The following is an 18,665-nucleotide window of genomic DNA, read 5'->3' on the forward strand; positions in this document are numbered from 1 at the left end:
AATTATTGAGGAACAAACCTTTTCAGTAAGACATTTAGAGAACAAATAATGAGGAGACAGCCCAAACAACATCTAAACAGATTTAAAAAGTAGGAGAACATGAATGTGGGTGACTGTAAGACAAAGCTTTGCTCAAGATGTGAGTCCCGAGTCCAGGACCAGAGGTGCTTGCCGTCCAAAAGCCGAGTCCCTGCTCCTCCAAGGAGGGAGACGCTGCAGTCCTGAGGATCACTCCCCACCCCACCATCCCCACCCCGCTGACCCTACCCACACCTCAGACCTTCGCCAAAATGTCCCTTCTTCAAAGAAGCCTCCCTACACTAGGCCAGGTCATTCACTCATTCATTGCCTCATTCATTCAACAAATGATTATTGAGCACGTACTGTGGCTCAGAGTCTCCTTATCACTCTCTACTTTCAACTTTACAATGAAATAATTACATGCAAAATACTCCAATTTACTTCCCCTCCCCTTCCCTAGACTGTCAGCTCCCTAAGGACAGAGACTGTATGCCTCTGTCATTTCATCCCCGGCACCTGACACAGTGCCTGGAAAAGAGTAGGCATTCTATAACTATTCATCATATGAATGTATAAATGAATGAACCAAAGCATTCAAAAGCTCCCTTCCTATGCCCAAATTCCAAAATGCATCCTGCTGTCTGCCTTACACAGTTATAACTGATGTCGTAATCAATGGGACTTCTAAATTTAATGAAGGAGATTTACTAGTTTATGCATACTTTCTGAATAAAGGAAAACAATAAGATGTACAGGGGTAGGCAGAAAGTTACTTTCCCTGAGGGGCAGTCCCATGGGACAGACTAGAGGATAGGCCTGTAGGTGTTCTCCTGGGACAGGCAGAGGTAGTGAAGAGGAATAGTTAAGGGGAAGGTGGAAAGAGCCAGACTGCCTGGGATAGGGGTCTGGACCCCACCACTGACTAGCTGTGTGTCTCTGGGTAAGCTACTAAACCTCTCTGTCTTCCAGTTTCCAAATAGGAAATAATAAGAATATTATCTTCAGATGACTGCATTAATAATGAAATGAGTTAGTACATATGAACTGCTTAGGACAAGGTCTAGCACATGCTAACTAGTCACAATAAGTTAGTTATTTTTATATTCTGGAAGAATGAGAACAAAGGTAGGCTAAATCAAGGAGTTTGATATGCTTTCAGTAAGTCCACAAACAGAACAAATCTCCAAGACTCCCTATTACTGAAATTAAGTAACTCATAGGCAAGTGACCGTTTATCCACCTCAACTTTCCAGGCTCAGTCGCAGTTATAGTCAGCTGAGGCTATCATAACAAAATACCATGGACTGGGTGCTTAAACAACGGACGTTTATTTTCTCACAGTTCTGGAAGCTGGAAGTCCAAGATCAAGGTGCAGGCAGGTCTGATTTCTCCTGCAGCCTCTCTCCTTGGCTTGTAGGCAGCCACCTTCTTGCAATGTCCTCACATGGCCTTTCCTCTGTGCACTGCACCCCTGCTGTCCCTTTTTCTTAAGAACACCAATCCTATTAGATTAGTCCCCTTTCCCCCATAACCTCATTTAACCTTAATTGCCTCTTTCGAGACCCCATCTCCAAATACAGTCACACCAGGGTTAGGGCTTCAACATATGAATTTGGGAGGAGCACATGATTCAGTCCATAACAGTTGAAATGGTAAGAATGCCACACCCATCTAAAATAAGAGCCAGAGCAAATGACCCCTCGAGCTGTTTCTAGATCTAGAGTCTAAGATTTGATTTTGTACATCCCACAGTGCCCAGCACAACAACAAGCATGTGTTTAAAGCTTAGACAATGTTCTCTGTATTAATTTATAATGAATAAATACTACCTAAGGCTGAGAAAAGTGCGTACCTTCCAAAGCCTATACATCTTATTGTTCACCGTATATGTATATGTGGCTGTGTACACACACACACACACACACACACACACACACACACACACACACACACATATACACACATTCCCAGGAGAATAAAATGCAGTGGTAAGGAAGAGCTGTTTGATGAAACTGAAACTAACTGTACATAATTATATCTGAGCTCTTCACACATTAAGCGGGCAATGGAAAAGCGGAGGCAGAACCCCCTTGATAATGAATCCGATGATGAATACCCTTCCACAGAGGCCAGCATCAGGGCTCACCTGCTGAGACAACCAGATTTCAGTGGAACGGTTTCACTATCTCTGTGAGATATTGTTCTGGAATCGGGGCATTATTTGACAACTCAAGCAATGAAATAACAGTCTTATCAGTGATTTCAGAATGCCTTCAATGAATTGATAGGAGGAACTATTGAGAACAGACAGGAGGGGCTCAAAATCAAGACGCTCAAAATCCTCAAGTGCTAATAAAGCAAAACCCTGGCAAATCAATGAGCCCAAGCCATCAACAGGCAAATCCCTATGTACTAAGTAACTTCTTAAAGAAAACTTGTTACATTTATTAGGTTCTTTTATAAAAATCAACTTGACTGAGGTATAACCTACATATAATAAAATGGATACATTTCAGGTAAGCAGTTGGTTTTTGGTTTTTGTTTTGACAAACACATATACCCAGGTAACCATTCCCCCGGGTCAAGATACAGGCATTTCCATAATCCCAGAAAGTTCCCTTGTACCCTTTACTGGTGAACCCCTGGTCCTACTTCCTTCACCCACCCTTCACCAGGGCAACCACTGTTCCATTTGTTTCCCCCCATAGATTAGTTTTGACTGTTCTAGGAGTTCATATAAGTGGAATTATACAATATACACTTTTTGGGGCAGCTTTTCCAGCAAAATACTTAGGACTCATGCCTGTCCTTGCATGCATCCACAGTTCATTCCTTTCATTACTGAGCTGGAGTCCTGCACGTGAGTGAGCAGCAGGCTGCTTATAAATTCCCTAGTTGATGCGTGTTTGGCTTTGCGTTACTTCCAGTTTTGGATTATTATGAATAAAGCTGTTATGAACATGCACGTACCAGTCTTTCTGCCAACACAAAGTTCTCCTCGATAAACACCTAGGTGGAAAATTGCTGGGTCATATGCTGTAGATGTTTAACTTCACAGGAAAATGCCAAACTTATCCTGAGTAATAGAAATCATCAATAGGTTCACTCTTAAAGCACTTATTAGAGAGATTTTAAAAATAAAAGAGGAAACCAGAGTAGGGAATGCCAAAAAGGGCATCCAAAAGCACATTCAGCTGCTTTACTCAGGGAGCTGGCAGGGTCCTCTCAGGACAGCTCTACTGTCCACCTCCCCCCGTGTGCCCACTTCACCCCAGGAAAATGGCCACCTTTGTCCCACCTTCAGTGGACATGTTGTCCCTCCTCAGTTTCCTTCCTCTCCTCACTCTGTCTTCAGGGGCAGTTTCGACTGGCCTGTTGCCGGCAGGCTCTCCTTGCTTTTCTAGGAGAGTCAGGACTTGGAAGGACCATCAGACCCAGGGGACGTGAACCCAGCTCACCCAGGAGCTTCCACCCTGCTCCACTGCTGCGGCAGCACCAGGCCACGGAGCCCCTCATTGGTGGAAGGCTTATGGAGGGGGTATCCCCCCTTTCTCCCCCTTGAGAGGGGCTAGGCAAAGCTCACAGTGGGGACTCCGGTACTTCCCTCTGCCTGACGGGAACCAGTGTGGGCCACCCTTCAGCCAGGCCTGCCCACAACCTAGCACGTGTCTTCAGAACACAGGGGATCCCAGCAACCACTGTGCCCAGCTAGGCCAGGAAATGGCTCATTTAATGTCACGTTACATAAACAGCATCCGATCTACAAAATCCTATATGTTAACAACCACGTGCCTATTCTTTTTTTTTTTGCGGTACGCGGGCCTCTCACTGTTGTGGCCTCTCCTGTTGCGGAGCACAGGCTCCAGACGCGCAGGCTCAGCGGCCATGGCTCACGGGCCCAGCCGCTCTGCGGCATGAGGGATCTTCCCGGACCGGGGCACGAACCCGCATCCCCTGCATCGGCAGGCGGACTCTCAACCACCGCGCCACCAGGGAAGCCCACATGCCTATTCTCATTATTTCAGAGGCGTTCATTCTTTTATACAAGATAACTTCCCAAGACACCAAACTGAATTTTGATAAATGTAGGTTTTCAATATGTTCACTGACTTATATTTTTCACATAGGCTTTATTTTGTTTTCTGAGAGATAATAAACTCCCCTTAAAATCCTTCCAGAATTCTCATCACCTTCAGTAAGGAAGAAGGAGGAGAAAAGGACAGGGGGGTGTGGGTTGTAATTTCTCAAAGGCAGGGAATCTCAGAGCTTTGAAGCTTGAGGAGTCAGGAAGCTCAGGGATGAAAGAGATCAAACTGCAGGTCCAAGGGGAACGAGGAGCCCTCAGAATGCGAAGAAGCTTCTCAGAGCTGCTGGCCCTGAGGCCTCACCCTGGCCTCGTGCTGGGATCAGGAACCCCTTTCCCATCCCCCCTTCCTTTCTCCTACTCCTGCCCCAGTTCTGCTCCAAAAGCAGCTGCTTCCACGAGATGGCCACCTCCTGAGCTTGTAACAACCACCTGAACAGCAGACTCTCCCGGCTTCACTGAAACCATTCTTTCTTGCCTTAAAAAGTGACCAGAAATGCAGTAAAGGTGCCTTAAAATTCCCTTATCACTGAAACGAGCAAATCGCAGAATTGCCTCTCTGCAGTTTTCATCTTATTCACTGAGTTTTTTAAAGGAGAGCCAAATATATCTAGAGAAAACCACAATTTGAAAAGATACATGCACCCCCAATGTTCATTGCAGCACCATTCATGATAGCCAAGACATGGAAGCAACCTAAGTGTCCATCGACAGAGGAATGGACAAAAGATGTGGTGTGTATAGATACATATACAATGGAATATGACTCAGCCATAAAAAAGAATAAAATAATGCCATTTGCAGCAACATGGATGGACCTAGAGATTATCACACTAAGTGAAATAAGTCAGACAGAGAAAGACAAACATATGATATCACTTATATGTGGAATCTAAAAAAGGACACAAATGAATTTATTTACAAAACAGAAACAGACTCACAGACATAGAAAACAAACTTACGGTTACCAAAGGAGGTGGGGGAAGAAGGATAAATTAGGAGTTTGGGCTTAAAATATACACACTACTATATATAAAACAGATAACCAACAAGGACCTACTGTATAGCACAGGGAAATAATACTCAATATCTTGTAATAACCTATAAGGGAAGAGAATGTAAAAAAAGAATATATATATTTATACATATGTATAACTGAAGCACTTTGCTGTACACCTGAAACTAACACAACATTGTAAATCAACTATATTTCAATAAAAATTTGAAAATAAAATTAAAATAAAGTGGGGCCAAGTGAGGGAAGAGGGCCCACATTTACTTGCTGGGACTCCCTTGGGCTGTTCGTCTGGAAAGCAAAATAAAGGCTGAAGGTGGCCCACTGATTTCCTCTCACTCAGAGAATTCTGCCCGAGTTAGGCTTGGCCGACTAGCACATGATCTGTAAAGACAAAAGTCCTTCTCTTCCTCGGGAGGGCCACAAAGATGCAGTTACTAGCAGCAGGCCAGCCACGCACAGCACAGATGAGGCTTCCCCAGCAGGGCCACCGCCAAATGCTCTTCTGCTCCGGCAGAAAGCCAGGCCCAGACTCTCCATTGCCGCCCTCCGTGGGTTTTATCTGGGTGACCGGGCAGGGGGCGAGGAGGGCTGGATTCTGGGTGACTCGTAGAGACTCCCTATGAGAAACGCTCAGTGAGCCCCCCATAGGGTCCTCTAGGAAGACAGTTGGAAGGACTTCCCAGGTCATTCAGTCCAATGGCTGCTTTTATAGAGGAAAACTCAGAGCCCTCAAGGGATTCAGTCCACGGGAACAGGACACCTTGACTCTCCTCCCCAGCTTCCTTTCCCTCTCCCAGTCTCTCCGCCACAGAGGAGGAGGGCCTCCCTCCACCTCGCTGCTCAGACACAGGTCTGGGAATCATCTTGGTGCTGGCTATGTCCTGTTTCCCACCAGATCTACCCTCCACCCTCCCTACTCCGCTCTCTGCCCACGGGCTGACCTGGAAGGACCACATCAATGGGCAACCTCTGTGGTCTGGTTAGCAGCCAATGGGGCAGCCCCACAGGAGATCACAGGAGCGGGGAGGGAGGGGAAAGAGGTCAGTGGATTCGTTCCTCGGCTCTCTGCCTGCGAGGGAGAAATTCAGAACACTGGCCTGGCTTGACCTTCCACTGAAAGTCACTGCTCCCTTCAAGGCAGCCCTCTCCTTCAGGGTTCCAGTAACATCCCCCCTCTCCTTGCCCCTCAGGCCTCCACAGTAACAGCTCCATCCTATCAGCCCAGCACCACCACTGTCGTTCCTCCACAGCCCTGCCTTTGTAGATGGTCCCTCCTGAATTGTCCCCCTATGAGATGGCTATATCCTGTTCCCACCCTGAATGGGACAAGCATTGATTCCTGCTGCTGCTTCCCCCTCCACGTCCCCATCTACCCTTATCACAGCCCCAGCCTCTTTAGCTGGACAGCTGCAAGAGCCTCCTGACCACACTCCCAGCTTTCCTCCTGGCCCCTTCTCATCTGCTCTCCCCAGGAGCATACCGAGTTATCCCATGAAATGTAAATCAAACCGCGTCATGCACCTGCAAATCTTGCAATGGTTTCCACTGCTTCCCCATCCCCAGTAAAATCAAAGCTCTTCCCCTGACTTCTGAGGGCACACCAGACCCAAACTGCTCTCTGCAGCCTCCTCCTGGGTCCTGAGCAGCCATGCAGCCTCCTCTCCTTCCTCCTGCCCCCAGGCGCTTCCCTGCACTGGGACTTCACACGTGTTGTTCCCTCTGCCCAGCATTTGTCTCCTCTAGTGGAAGAGGCCTTCCTTAGCAGGGCACACCCTACATTTTATTCCCCATCCCTGAGCTGTGCTCACGTCCTTCCAGCACTTAACAAATCTGTGATTATGTAATTTTTCGTTTACTTTTAAAATGACTATCTCCCCTCCCTAGCTCCCACCCATGAGAGTTCCACATGGGTGGGAGCTAGGTCTGATTTTCAGACCCCCTCCCTCACCCACAGTGGGTACTCCAGGCACATTTGCCAGATGAACAAGTCAGTGTATGTTCCAATAACGGGAAGGGTTTTCCTTTAATCTGAGATTTGTACCCTTCCTTTGTTGAGAGGTTGTTAATATTGTCCTTTCTTTCATGAAATGACTGTAAAAATAAATGACAGTTATCAAAAATTTTAAACGGCAACCTTATACAGTTCTCCAAAATACTGTTGAAATTTTATGAGTCTATGACATCCCAGACTAAGCAATATTTCAAGGGTCACAGTGCTGGGCCCTAGAGAGGTGACCTGGGTGATGGAGTCTGAAGTCAGACTCAGGGTCTGAGTTCAAGTCCCCACTCTGTTGCTCGGTAGCCGTAAAACTCTGAGCAAGTTACTTAACCTCTTGCGCCTCCATTTCCTTACCTGTAAAATAGGGATACTAATAGGATCTACTTCAGAGGATTTTTGTGAGAATTAAATGAATTAATACTTGTGAAGTTCTTAGAACAGTGCCTGGCACTGTTCCATAAATGTTGGACAATAAATTTGTTGCGCAAAAATGCTCAGCAAATGTTAGTGCTACCATCGTCGTCATCATCATCATCATTATTACCAAACCCAGTTCTTCTAAATCCCCCACCAGGGCTCTTTTCTCTTTAAAATGTTATCTCCCAACATTCTCTCTTCAAATGTTATCTGACCACCCCTGAATGTCACCTAGATCACATGTGCTTCTAACATATGTTACTTCTTTCCTACTTCTTAACTAATTTTGATGAAATGAGCATCATTATGGGAATGCATGGTGCTGTGGATCCCAGAAACACCACAAGAAAAACTCCATAGGTCTGAGGCTCTGCAGCCCAGGTGGAGGCTCCACTCTGTCCCCCCAAAGCACTCAACACCCTGAGCTCCACTCTCCTTGCCTGCAGAGTGGGAAGGTCATAGGCACTGAGAGGTCACTGTGGTCCTAACGAGTCATGTGCACATACCGCAGGCTCCTAAAACACTCCTTTTCTTTCTTATTTTTTGGTTAATAATACTATAATTCGCCCAGGAGAACGCCTTACTGTAGGTCTCCGGGCAGAATTCTCTCTTCCTCAAGATATGCTAAACACCCAAGCCCCTGCCTAGAAGAGAGTGGGGTTAACGCCTCAGGGGGAACCGACCCCTCACAATCTGTACAGAGGGAATTCCTTCCTGGTGGTGTTCATGTGGCCGACAGAGCAAGTCACCCGCAGGCTGCTCCTGAAGCAGGACAGGCTTTTGAAGCTGTGATATTTCTGAATTTGGCCTTGGACAAAGACACCATATTTCCTCATAGCCATTCACACCCTGACTCAAGCAATTTTAACTGAATGCTATTTCCTTTCAACCCAAGGCCATTTGAAGATGCAAAAACCATATCTGTGAATGAATTCTAGCATTTGATTTGCAGAGTCAATTCTACTGAATTCCATGCTTTATCCCAGGTATATTTCAAGTTTCTGAGGCTCAGAACCATTTTCCCCACCCTCAACAATATCACACACCCACCTCCCAAATACACAAACGTATATGGGTTATATAGCCAACAGCTCATGTTAAAGGGGACCCATATTAAATAATATTGTTACATAGATATTAATAAGGCTAAGATAAAAGATGAGAAAAGAGAGTCTTTGTATCTTTTTAATGTTGTTCGTTATGTAGAAATTGGGAACCAAATCAATGAATTTTCTGACTACAGAGTCAACAAAATGATCTGAATTCTAAACAAATCCTGGAGTATACTTATAAATAAATAGCATAGAGAAAAGATGAAAGCATAAACTAAGGACAGGAAGTGAAACCGGATTCAGAAATATTATTCTTGCCTTTGAGATTAAAAGAAATATACATACATCTATAATTCTACAACTCCCACAAAGCCTAATATCATTTGTAAAATACGCCAGGGAACCCTGGCAAGTTTCTGTGGAATCATGCAACTAGGTGTGTCTTTTAATTAAACGCACATCTAGCAATCCACAAATATGAATTAAGCATCACCAATTAGTTAGCACTGTGGAGGATTTAGGTCTCTACCCCCCACGGAGTAAGCAATTTGCGAAACTTTACCCTACAACACATGAAAACCAGGGCCCCGGCTACCAATTTTAAGGACATTCTATTCTGCAGGGGTGCATCTTCATTCTCTCCAAAAGTGTATCAAGGTCCTGCTGTGTTTCAATGGAACCAAACAGCTAAGGCTCTGAAAGACACCATTTCAGAAGAAAAAGGGGTGAGATTATCTCTGAATAATCACTCTATTAGCATGAATCTGAACTGTGATATTTGGTCACTTTGTTTGTTTGTTTTAGTTTACAACCACCTTTGCAAGTGATAAGATTGAAATTGATTGATGGGGAGAGGGTGGGAAAGGAAAACAACACACACACAATAAACACACACACACACACCCATCACACACACACACCCATAACACGCACACACATCACAGGATCCAAATTCAACAAGCAGAGGTGAATGCAGAACTGGTCTAAGCTGAATGTATGCACAAAAGACCCCCTCCCTTCCTTCCTTCCTTCCTTCCTTCCTTCCTTCCTTCCTTCCTTCCTTCCTTCCTTCCTTCCTTCCTCCCCTCCTCCCTTCCTCCCCTCCTTCCTTCCTGTCCTACCTTTTTTATTCCATCAACAAGGCCAGGTGACAGTGGGAACACCTCATATTCACCCTGCTTCAAGTAACAAGGGGGCAGATTGTGAGAGAACACAAGTGATGTGAGCTTCCAAGGTCCAGTCCAGTCCTTCCTGTATCAGCGCCAGTCCCATTTCAAAGTTTTACTTCCTAGGTCATCCCAAATTTGTAATTCATCCATAACACAGACCCCTAACTATTTCTTGAGCCATTCCTGGAAAGCCAGAGATGAAAAAGGCCCAGCCTCTGTGTGTTCTCAAGTCCTCATGGGATGGGCAGCCCAGTGGGAGAAAAAGCACTCTGGGATCAATGTGGGATTGCAGTTTGCTTGCATGCTCTGTTCCATGTGCCTGAAGTTTTCTAGGGGATTCCTCCCCTTCACCAGTTACCCCTCCATGAAGAGCTGCCTCTCCTAACTAGACAGGTGCAGCATTCACCACAGGAGGCCTAGGCATCCCTTCCCATCGACAGGGCAGGTCTCAAGTAAGATCCTTGAGCCCTGCAAGGCTTGTTTCTCCCCATGGATCACACAAAACACAGTCCCCAAGCCTCCATCGTGTCTGTAACCTTGGGGCTGCTTGCTTCCTACAAACTTCTCTTCCTCTCTTCCTGAAAATACCACGGGTTTCTCAACTTAAGTATATTACAGCTAATTCCATTTTAACATATTCTGGAGCCCTTCACAGCATGCCTTAAATTAAGCAGGAACACTCTGGTCTCCAGATGACAGCCTCTCAGGCAAACCTCCCTTGGTTCCCAGGACTCCAGCAAACAGCCCCCTCTCGGTCTCCCCAGCCCACTGCTCCCTGTCCAACAACTCTGGTTTCCCCCACTTGGAAAAGTACATCTGACAGGTTTTACATCCTTCAGACCAAGAATGTAAAATCCTTCACCTCCATGTGAAACCTCTACTATTTCCTTTTCTGACTTGTATTTGAAGAACATCTGGGCCTTTTACTCAGCTTTTAGAAAAATTAGGGAAGGTCACAGCCCAAGTAGTTACTTGGTAAAGGTAAAAGGTAAAATTAACTACAATAGCAAACTCTCACATAGCCCTGATTATGTGCCTGGTAGAGTTCCAAGTGCTTTACCTATACTAACCACTAAATCTCACCACAGTCCTATAAGGCAGTCTTATTTCTTACCCCCATTTTACAGGTAATGAAAGTGAGACCCAAAGAAGTTGCATGAAATTAACCTGCCTAGAGTCATCCAATTAATAATGGGCAGAGCAGGGATTTGAACCTTTGTCATCCAGCTCAGCGGTGCTGCTCACCAGGAAGGGAACGCTGTTGGCATGACAACAGAGGTACTTCCGTGCCCCCTTAAATGCAGCATTAACTCTATGAACACCCCGCAAGCCCTGTAGATAAGCTACCTTGGTATAAATTTACGTGTCACCTTCAGGAAGAGCAGGGTTTGCCTGGATGAGGAGAAGGAAGAAGAGAGGAGACTTCTGCCCTTGAAAGATTCTATTTTAATTCTTTAAAAAAACCACTGAACAGACCCAGCCCTGGATTTCAAGATCAATTTTCAAGGTCTCCAGGCATGAGGCAGTCATCTGAAAAGGGAAGCATGACAGGAGTCTGACCTCTGCGTGGCCTCCTTGTTCTCAAGGTGCTGCTTTCAGATCCGAAAGCGAACAGGAAAGCCGAGGAGCCAAAATCTCCCTAATCTCGGATCAGGTATCAATACCATTAGGCAGTGGAAGCTTGTGACAGCAGAAGATGTCACACTCTCAAGTGCTAACACGGCAGCATTTATCTAAGTTTACTGATAAGCAATCTAAGACATAAAAGGTCAATTAACTATTTCTAGATGTTCTATATAAGACTCAGAAACTTGCTTGTTAATCCTAGCCTACCTTCCTAGAAACACTGAATCACAACATCACACAATGCAAGTCCCTCACACCCAAGTCCCTTTGGAGAAAGGAGCTGGCTGCAGCAAAGGCCCTGACAGGTAGAGGGCAATCATTAAGATGGCGATGACAATGATGATGACGGAGAAGATGGCGGCAGCCATGATCACGAGAGCAAGCATTGGTGGCACATCTCATATGGGTCAGGGACTGTGCTGAGGACTCTTCCTGCACTCTTAATCTTCACAGGAACCGTGAGAGGCAGGTACCAGCACAACACCTATTTTAAAGACGAGGATTTCGATGAGAGGGGCCAAGTATCTGGGTCAAGGTGTCATGACTGTGGTCACGATATGAACCGGGGCCAATCTGACTCTCCAATTTCACGTTCTTAGCTAATGCTCGACTGTCTCTTCCTGTAAGGAAACCTTAGTATAGAAAGTTCTGGAAACAGGGTAGGCTGATTACTCACATTTCCTGGTAAATATATGTGCAATCAGTTCTAAATACTCATTTGAAAAATGTTCCACAATGTTCATGGTCCTCTTTCCTGTCTCAGTAAGTGTAGGACACTAAATATAGATCTACTTGTACTTTATTAATAGATACGTTCAGGGCAACCTCTTAGCTATTTGCCATAACAATTAGGTCTGATTGTAGAGTAGTTCAGATATAGGCACAAGAATTAGACACAGCCCAGTATATATATATGTATGTGTGTGTGTATATGTGTGTATATATATATAAATAAAATATATAGAGCACCAAGCTGACCTGCTGTGACAGAGACAAACAAAATGGCGGTCCCGAACGGGAGCCACTGGGTCAGGGCCCAACTGGGGCTGTCGCCGCCACTGCTGCTGCTGACCATGGCCCTGACTGGAGGCTCAGGGACCACTTCGGCTGAAGCGTTTGACTCGGTCTTGGGTGATACGGCATCTTGTCACCGGGCCTGCCATTTGACCTACCCCTCGCACACCTACTCCAAGGAAGAGGAGTTGTACACATGTCAGAGAGGTTGCAGGCTGTTTTCAATTTGTCAATTTGTAGATGATGGAATTGATTTAAATCGGACCAAACTGGAATGTGAATCTGCGTGTACAGAAGCATATTCCCGATCTCATGAGCAATATGTTTGCCACCCTGGGTGCCAGAATCAGCCGCCATTTGCTGAACTGAGACAAGAACAACTCACGTCCCTGATGCCAAAAATGCATCTAGTGTTCCCTCTAACTCTGGTAAGGTCATTCTGGAGTGATATGATGGACCGTTCACAGAGCTTCTTAACCTCTTCGTGGACTTTTTATCTTCAAGCTGCTGACGGAAAAATAGTTATATTCCAGTCTAAGCCAGAAATGCAGTATGCACCACAGTTGGAGCAGGAACCTACGAATTTGAAAGAGCCGTCGCTAAGCAAAATGTCCTATCTGCAAATGAGAAGTTCACAAGCACACAGCAACTATCTTGAAGATGAAGAGAGTGATGGCTTTTTAAGATGTCTCTCCTAACTCCGGGTGGATTTTAACGATGACTCTTGTCCTCTCCATGACGGTATTGCTCTGGATCTGTTGTGTAACTGTTGCTACTGCTGCGGGGTAGTATGTTCCCTCTGTGAAGCTGAGTATCTATGGTGACTTGGAATTTGTGAGTGAACGAAAGCTAAACAGATATCCAGCTTCTCTTGTGGTTGTTAGATCTAAAGGTGAAGATCAAGAAGAAGCAGGGCCTCTACCTGCAAAAGTGAATCTTGTTCATTCAGAAATTTAAGCTTTTGTTTTTTTTTTTTTTTTAAAGAAAAGTGTATACACATCTAAATGTCCATTCCTCATAGTGCTTTTTAAAATTTCATTGGCTATAGGGCTTAAAAATCACTATTAAAATCACTATTAAATGCAAATAAAGTTACCCAAATCTGTGAAGACTGTATTTGCTGTAACTTTACCTGTAATTTTTTTCTAGTAATGAAAGAGATGGATATTTGGGATTGGATTTTTATTTTACTAATATCTGTAGCTTTTTTTTTTTTTTTTTTTCGGTACACGGGCCCCTCATTGCTGTGGCCTCTCCCGTTGCGGCGCACAGGCTCCAGACGTGCAAGCTCAGCGGCCACGGCTCACGGGCCCAGCCGCTCCGCGGCATGTGGGATCTTCCCGGACCGGGGCACGAACCCGTGTCCCCTGCATTGGCAGACGGACTCTCAACCAGTGCGCCACCAGGGAAGCCTTGTAGCTATTTTAATCACTATTTGCATTGTTTTTGTTTGTTTCTTTTCTTAGCCAAATTCTATGAGCTGATCATTGTTCTTCCCCACCTCCTACCATGTCAATCCCCTTAATTAATAAGTTGAATACTCAGTAGGATATGATACTCTTGCTTAGAAATGACCCACAACCTGTAATTTGAAATTTAGTAGAAAATGTCCTTTAACACACTGCATTTTCAGTTGTATTGAACTGAAATCATTAAAATTTATTTGAATTATTATGTGCTGAAATTTGAGTTAATAAGCTCCTGATTTTCCAGATCTTCCCTTTCACCCCTACCCAACCCAGAAAATAATTAGAAAATGTTCTGTGTCTATTTATTGCTATATGCTGATCAGGAAGCAAATTAAAGCGAAAATGATTCTCACACAAAAAAATAATAATAAAATTAAATATATACACATGGTCCCTGACTTACAATGGTTCGACTTAGGATTGTTTGACTTTACAATGGTGCAAAAGCAACATGCATCCAGTAGGAACCATACGTCAAATTTTGAATTTTGATCTTTTCCCGGAGCTAGCGATATGCCGTCCTTTCCTCTCCTGATGCTGGGTAGTGGCAGCAGCCACAGCTCCCACTCAGCCATGCGATCACAAGGGTAAAAAAGCGATACGCTGACAACCATTCTGTACCCAGACAACCATTCTGTTTTTCACTTTCGGTACAGTATTCAATCAATTACATGAGATATTCAACACGTTAGTATAAAGTAGACTATATATTAGATGATTTTGCCCAACTGTAGACTACTGTGAGGGTTCTGAGCACATTTAAGGTGGGCTAGGCTAAGCTATGATGTTCAGTAAGTTAGGTGTATTAAATATATTTTCAGCTTACAATGATGGGCTTATCAGGATGAAAGCCCATTGTGAGTCAAGAAAGATCTGTATACTAGTAGATGTAATATATATTTTAAACATTTTTTCATATATTTATATTATATATTTTTATAATTTATATTACATCTTATTTTTTATAATGTATATTATATCTTTTTTTATAACATATCTTTTTTTTTTAATATACCACTTTCAGAGCATCCCCAAGGCATGCTCTGAAAGTGGCACGTTAACAAATAAGATCTAAGAAAATTAATTTCACTATTTGCCTTTTTCTTATAAAAGTTCAGTCCCAATTATTTTGGTTGATAACTACAGTGTACTGTATCAATGACTGCCCACACATGGTGTGTCTACAGCATGAGGAGTGCTGAGAAACAGGAAGAGGAGCAAATGAAAACTTAAAAACAACAAAACCCAGCATAAAAACGAAAATGACCAGCGCCCTAAGTCTAAGGAAAGACCAGTTTCTCGTAAGGGGCAGTCAATGTATTTTCATCTGTGGCTTTAATGTTTTTGCAGACACATTAAATCATAAAAATCCAAGAAACCATATCTCACCCCCAAACCGCATAATATATTTTAAGGAATGTGTCCCTTTTCTAAGAAACTGCTTGATTCGCAGGAAGTGGCAAAGTGGCAGGTGTGTTCCCAGGATCAAAGAAACCAAATAAACGTTCCACTGGGCAAACCTGTTTCTCTCCGATAAACGGCTGCCTGCTGCCTTACAGGGGGAAAAGGAACCACAGGACTGTCTGCATGATTCCCTGGCACTTCTGTTTTTCTGCTTAAGTTGAAAAGGAAGATGGCAGTCTACACCTATGCAGATACCGCCATGCAGCCAGGCCAATCCCAGGCCCTGCGTGGTCTGGGGGTTTCAAAGCCACAGCTCTGGACAGGGGCCTCACGGGTCTTCTGTGCTTTAGGTAGGCATGGAAGAGGATGGCTAAACTAGGCGTTGCAGGAGAAGCAGATTTCACTTGGAAAAGAGATCATTATGCAATTAGCTGTATTACACAATAGCGAGGCTCAGGAGGAGTGCGGGTGGAAGGTGGGAAAGAGTGTCCATCTTTTCTTGCTCCAAGGCAGCCCGTTCCTTCCCTCTCGCACCACTCACCATGCTGTAAATAACCACCTGCCTGCCTGTATCCCCAGGAAGTCAAAGACTATCCACCCTGGGCACATAAAGAGCACCCAATACGTGATAATTCTTGTTGCTACAGTGCGTCCTCAAGAAATATCTGCTGAATGACTGAAATAGGGGCAGGAATCAAAGAACATAACTTTCTATTTGGAAAGTGTCTTGCTAAATGCTTGTCGTTGGATAAGATTCACTATATTGCAGCTCTGGTCTGTTGTGTTGTAAGCAGGGTTAAATAAATAAAGGCAAATTTTTAAAAAATACCAAAAAGGAGCAGAGCTGAACTGGCTTGCTGGAAGTTTCAGATTAAAATAAAGGACTGTCTAGGAGAAGAGAGCCAGCTGGCTGCTTAGAGGACATGGAGTTTAAAGCAAAGTCCTAACGGAGATGGTCTGAGGGAGACCATCCAAGGGGTCCCCTAGCCACACAGACAATGGTGCGGACAGTGTTCAGACTACCTAGGAGCTCTGAGGACTCTCAGAGACAGACTGGCTAGGATGGGGCCAGAAGGGAGTTGCTGGGTCAGGCTGGGCCAGCTACTTAGTCATCCTGCCAGTAAAAATCCTCCAGGAATATTGTGCCCTGCAGAGAAGGAGCTGTTGTGAAAATGACCTAGGCAGACAATCTGACTGCAGCGCTGTAGGCAGGGCTGTGTCCTTCCCCTTGGCTAAGAGGTCTCTCATGCTCCCTTCTCCCAAGCAGCCAAAGACTAAGAAAGGATAGACAACCAACGTTCATGACCTCCTGCTATGGACCACTTCCTTCTCCCATGAAATGCCTATGAGGTTGGTAGTATCATTTACATTACACAAAACTCAGCTGAGGACTGTAACGCACCTACAATCACACAACTGGAAAGTAGCAGAACCAGGACTTTTCGTTTTGGCCAGGATTGAAAGAGAACCTCTTGCCCCACAGGATGCGGCCTGCCCTCCCAGCCTCAGAGGAGGTCTGATGGGGCAGAGAATTTGACAGCAAGATACTGCTGGCACAGCCTGCTCCTCTGAGAGATTGGCAGGCCTGTCCTGACCTCTGTCCCAGAGCCACCTCCATCTGGAGACATAATTTTATTGGAGTCTCAGCTTGATCTGCTGACGTTCAGCTCACCTGCCTGCTTCTAGCTATATCTCTCCCGACACTTCCGTTAACCCAGCTCCAAATAAAGCAAGAGTCCCCAGACCAATGTTCCACAAAGGGTGGTCTCTGGGATGTTTGTGTAAGTGGCAGATTCCAGGCCCCAACCCAGACCCACAGAGTCATAATCTCTGGAAGAGGGACCCAGGAACCTGCAGTTTTAACAAGTTCCCTGCATGATCCTTATGCCAGCTAAGGTGGGAGAGAGACTGTCCCCGGGGTCCCAGGGCGGCAGGGGCTCCCAAACTCCCCCATGAACACCTTCCATTCATCCCCCAACTCCAAAATTGCAATAGTACATACTTAAGATAAAAAATTGGAGGATTTTTTTTTAATTAAAAAAAATTTTTTAATTCTTATTTTACATTGGAGTATAGGTGATTAGCAGTATTGTGTTCGTTTCAGGTGTACAGCAAAGTGATTCAGTTATACATATACAGGTATCTATTGTTTTTCAAGTTCTTTTCCCATCTAGGTTATTTTAATTTTAAATTTTTTAAAAAATTAAGTGACCTATTGTTTTACCACGTAGAGAGAAGCACTGTTAACATTTTGGATTAATTCCTTCCGGTATTTTTCGACGTATATAGACACAGATACGGTTCTCCTGTGAAAAGCATTACACCGGACCGTTTAGAGGCCTGCTTCTCTTGCTCAGCTGACCACAAACACGTGCAACTTTGCCACTTAGAAGGATACACGGGCGTCACTGCAGGCCGTCGATGTACAATTCTCCACGGCTGCTGCTGACCACCACAGGATGACAGGCAAGCCGTGCTGATGCAGGAGGATGGGGAATTGGAATCAGGACGCCAAGGCATTGAAAATTTGTGTTTCTGCTGATACTACCCATCTCCCCAACCTCAGAAGGCTACCACCTGGAGGTGGGTCAATTCCAACACACTCAAACTTTTTTAATCCTAAACGGTTAGCAGTGGAAGAAATTTTAGAGGTCATCCAGACCAGTCTCCTCACCTGTAAAAGAGGAACCAGAGTCAAGACAAACCTAGCCTCTGCTGGAGTCTCATGGTGTCTCCTCATCACACCCAGGGTCCCGCAGATGTCTGCCAGGCTTGACAGAGGGCAGCAGCCACCTAGGGCAGGCCCAGGTGGGGATCAGGGCCTCAGGACACGCCTTTCAAATTTCCAGGGTCTCTCAATATTATCACCACAGCTCTTGACCCAGCAACCAATTTTCAGATCCAAGGGTATCTGTCTGGCTGTGGAACTTTGTTGAGGAGCGTCCTGGTCACAGCTATTGAATTCCAAAGGCATTAGGTCCCCACACTCTTGGCTGAACAGCCCTTGTACAGAGGAGGCTCTGAACCAGCTGAGAACCATAGTCCAGTCTCATGCTGCTTAAGAATCTTCTCCAGCCTTAACGTGATAATTCAGGCACAGTGCCCCTGAATCACAGTGCACGGGACAGTCATGAGCAGCAAGACTTGGCTGAAGAAAAATTACCAAATTCTGCCCACTCAAAAAATACCTTGAGGGCTTCCCTGGTGGCGCAGTGGTTGAGAGTCCACCTGTCGATGAAGGGGACGCGGGTTCGTGCCCCGGGCCGGGAAGATCCCACATGGCGCGGAGCGGCTGGGCCCGTGGGCCATGGCCGCTGGGCCTGCGCGTCCGGAGCCTGTGCTCCGCAATGAGAGAGACCACAACAGTGAGAGGCCCGCGTACCGCAAAAAAA

At 45.2% G+C, this 18,665-nt stretch overlaps 1 protein-coding gene and 1 pseudogene across 2 annotated transcripts in view; one reads left to right on the forward strand and one right to left on the reverse strand.

Annotated features, from left to right (window-relative positions):
• The window catches only part of HIVEP3 (HIVEP zinc finger 3), a 399,349-nt gene that overhangs the window by 349,400 nt on the left and 31,284 nt on the right, over positions 1-18,665 (reverse strand). The gene's annotated exons all lie outside the window — the stretch shown is intronic.
• On the forward strand, positions 12,388-13,357 carry LOC112399529 (transmembrane protein 59-like; annotated as a pseudogene).

Source organism: Neophocaena asiaeorientalis, unplaced genomic scaffold (assembly GCF_003031525.2).
Source record: "Neophocaena asiaeorientalis asiaeorientalis breed wild unplaced genomic scaffold, Neophocaena_asiaeorientalis_V1.1 scaffold478, whole genome shotgun sequence".
Lineage (NCBI taxonomy): Eukaryota > Metazoa > Chordata > Mammalia > Artiodactyla > Phocoenidae > Neophocaena > Neophocaena asiaeorientalis.